The following is a 3,849-nucleotide window of genomic DNA, read 5'->3' on the forward strand; positions in this document are numbered from 1 at the left end:
GTTTTGGGGAATCCAGAGGCGTAGATATCCGGGCACACCCATCCTCCCTGCAGGCTCTCTCTTCCCAGAAAGGTTGAGCTTGTACTCGCCTCTGCTGGAAGTTGAAGAAATGTGGAATCCGGTTCACAAGGATTGCCCGGAGAAATATGGGAAGCGGAGGATGGAGGAACGGGAAAGTCCACGCACCCCTACTAGAGTTGGGTTTGAAAAACTATTATCATTTTTAGAGGGGGGCTTTCCCTCAGCCGCAATGCCGACGCTAGTGGGTGGGGAGCTTTAAGGCTCACAACCGCATGAAAATGCTCCTCTCTACCACCGGCAAGCGTAATCTGCATTATTATGTTGGTATTTGTTAAGCGCTTACTATTTGCAGAGCACTTTTCTAAGTGCTGGGGGAGATACAGGGTAATCAGGTCGTCCCACGAGAGGCTCACGGTTAATCCCCATTTTCCAGATGAGGTAACTGAGGCCCAGAGAAGTGAAGTGACTTGCCCACGGTCACACAGCTGACAAGTGGCAGAGCTGGGATTCGAACTCATGACCTCTGACTCCCAAGTAAGTTCCCCAAGTAAGTTCTCCCAAGCATCTCCCCAGTAAGTTCCGAAGGTTTATTCAGCACGGCCTACTGCTTCCGCGCCGTGCTGTACACGACACGCTCCTAATCACTTCGAGGCTGGCTATGTCTTTTATGGTATTTGTTAAGCGCTTACTGTACGCCAGGTACTTTACTAAGTGCTGGGGTAGCTCCAAGATAATCAGGTTGGACAGAGTCCATATCCGGCACGGGGCCTCCTCGTCTTAATCCTCACTTTACAGATGAGGTGACTGAAGCACAGAGAAGTTATGCGATCTGCCCACGGTTACACGAATGCCAGACGAGCGGCGGGGCTGGGATAAGAAGCCAGGTCCCCATACTCTTTCCGCTGGGCCGCACTGCTTCCCGAGGCCCAGAGAAAGCAGCGTGGCTCAGTGGAAAGGGCTTGGGAGTCGGAGGTCACGGGTTCGAATCCCGGCTACGCCGCTTGTCAGCTGTGGGACTGTGGGCAAGTCACTTCACTTCTCCGGGGCTCAGTTCCCTCATCTGTCAAATGGGGCTGAAGACGGTGAGCCTCACGTGGGACTACCTGATTACCCTGGATCTCCCCCAGTGCTTAGAACAGTGCTCTGCACATAGTAAGCGCTGAACAAATGCCACCATTATTATTATTATTAGTGGGAAATAAAAGAACTTGACATTCACTTATTTGGTTTTAAATGATAGCATGTTTATTGGCAGAACTACGCCGGCATTATTTCAGAGTAACTTTCACAGCTACAAAGCGCCGCCCAGCTGCTTCCTGATTTTCATCGATGACTTCGACTAGACTTATCAGATAGAGCACGGCAGGGCGTGAGCCTGGGATTCAGAAGGTCACGGGTTCAAATACCGGCTCTGCCTCTTGCCTGCTGTGTGACTGGGGCAAGTCGCTTCAACTTCTCTTTGCCTCAGTTACCTCATCTGTAAAAAATGGGGATTAACGGTACGGGCCCAATGTGGGACAGGGACCGCCTCCAACCTCATTAACTTGTATCGAATCCAGTGCTTAGGACAGCGCTCGGCATACAGTGAGCACTTAACAAGTGCCATAATAATAATTATTATTGATACTGGGAGCTAGAGGACCTGGTTCTAATCCTACGTCTGCCACTTGGATACGAAGAGGGAGCGTGTTCCAGGCCAGAGGCAGGATGTGGGCGAGAGGTCAGCGGTGACATAGATGAGATATAGTGAGTAGGTTGGCATTAAGGAGTGCAAGTGAGCGGGCTGGGTTGTGATATTCATTCATTCAGTAGTATTTATTGAGCGCTTTACTATGTGCAGAGCACCGTACTAAGCGCTTGGAATATACAATTTGGCAACAGATAGAGACAATCCCTGCCCAGTGACGGGCTTACGGTCTAATCGGAGGGCAGGTGGGCCTCACCTCCAAATTGCCTGCATCCAATCAGTCTTGGTGCCTACTCTCGGCTGTGCCCGGTGCACCGACGGCTGCCTGGAGCACGGTATCACGGGGAAATGCCCATTCACTAGGTATGTTGATGTCTGATGTTTGAATTCGTTTCAGCAGGTGCGCCGTCATACGGCCGCAGAGCTGCCGGCGGGCAACCTCATTATCCAGGAACGTATTATAGGTGCTTCGGGGGTTTGAAGTGGGTTTTTGGTGCAGGGGTTCATTCATTCATTCACCCAATAGTATCTATTGAGCGCTTACTATGTGCAGAGCCCTGGACTAAGCGCTTGGAAGGTACAATTCGGCAACAGATAGAGACAATCCCTGGCCGATGACGGGCGGGTTCTAAGGACAGCGTGAGCTTGGAGCGTACGAGGCAGCCGTACGTCCAATGTTCCGCTCAACGCGAGGCTGCTGGGATCCGAACGTCTCTGAGGGCCCTCTGCCACACTTTGATGTGATCGATACGATGCCGCTATTCAGGTCGAGGATGCAAACAGGATGTTCATCTTTTGTTTGGCAGCCGGTTGTAACTGTGAGGTAGCATTTGGTGCATTCACTTAATCCATCAATTAATGAGCACTTACCTTGTGGAGAACACTGTACTAAGCTCTTGGGAGACCACAACAGAATAGAGTTGGTAGATAATAATAATAAAAATGGTATTTGTTAAATGCTTACTCTGTGCCAAGCACTGTCCTAAGCGCTGGGGTAGATACAAGGTAATCAGGTTGTCCCACGTGGGGTTCAGTCTTAATCCCCATTTTGTAGGTGAGGACACTGAGGCACAGAGAAGTGAAGTGACTTGCCCAAAGTCACAGAGCTGACAAATGACGGAGCCAGGATTAGAACTCACGACCCCTGACTCCCAAGTCGTGCTTTTTCCACTAAACCACGTTGCTTCTCGTTCTCCGCCCACAAGGAGCTAATTAGTCTATGGTCGCTCAGCTAAAGAAGACTTTTGCCGTTGAGTTTTCATTCATTCGTTCAATAGTATTTATTGAGCGCTTACTCTGTGCAGAGCACTGTACTAAGCGGTTGGAATTTACAATCGGCAACAGATAGAGACAATCCCTGCCCATTGACGGGCTTACAGTCTAATCGGGGGAAAACTAATCATAGTTTTCCCACGCCATGCGGTCCGATGACTTTCCTCTATGTGTGGGCCTCACTTCCGACCCTGGCATTTAAACTGCCCATTAACAGTGGTACGCCTGTGACGATTTTGTCTAAATCTTCAAAGAAGCAAGGGAATAGCAAGATAGTTGTACCTGTAGGAGAAGTTTCCATCACGCGGTCGCCGCTTTGTAAAATTTAAGCCCAAACAGTTCGGCCCCTCCAGTTCAATGCTCCAGTTCCGTATCCTGTTCTAGGATGTTTCCCGCTCACCCCAAGGTCATTTAAATCATGACGTCTCTTAAGTGCTTACAAGTATTAAGATACATGGTTATTAGATAGGGTACCCGTCCCACCCCCTCTCAGAGTCGCACCTGGAGAGTTTCCAGGACTCTACCAGTCTCGGCTACGGGAGGGAGAGTCAAGCAGAGGCCTATCCATTCCATTCCTAGCTTGGCCGGTGGCCAGCGAGCGGAAGGCCATCGGCTACAAGTAAAAACCCACCCGTGCTGGGCAGCAGCGGCACGGGAGAGAGTCGAGGGCGGAGACTAGGGTTTACCACGCGGAAGGAGGCAATAGTAAACCGCTTCCGAAATCTTACCAAGAAAACTCTCTGGATCCACTACCAGAACGACTGTAGACGGAGAGCGGGGCGTGATGTGTCCGTGCTGTCGGAAACGACTCGACGGCGTAAGACGAGACCTGTCCCACGTAGGGCCCACAATCCATCTTCTCCCCATTC

The 3,849-nt window shown here is 50.6% G+C and overlaps 1 non-coding gene across 1 annotated transcript; it reads left to right on the forward strand.

The window, feature by feature from the left end:
• Positions 1 to 3,463: 3,463 nt before the first annotated feature.
• Positions 3,464 to 3,601, forward strand: LOC114812531. The gene has a single exon (XR_003760182.1). It is a non-coding gene; the product is annotated as a small nucleolar RNA SNORA7 (small nucleolar RNA).
• Positions 3,602 to 3,849: the final 248 nt, after the last annotated feature.

The sequence above is a fragment of the Ornithorhynchus anatinus genome, chromosome 5 (genome assembly GCF_004115215.2).
Source record: "Ornithorhynchus anatinus isolate Pmale09 chromosome 5, mOrnAna1.pri.v4, whole genome shotgun sequence".
NCBI classification, from domain to species: Eukaryota; Metazoa; Chordata; class Mammalia; order Monotremata; family Ornithorhynchidae; genus Ornithorhynchus; species Ornithorhynchus anatinus.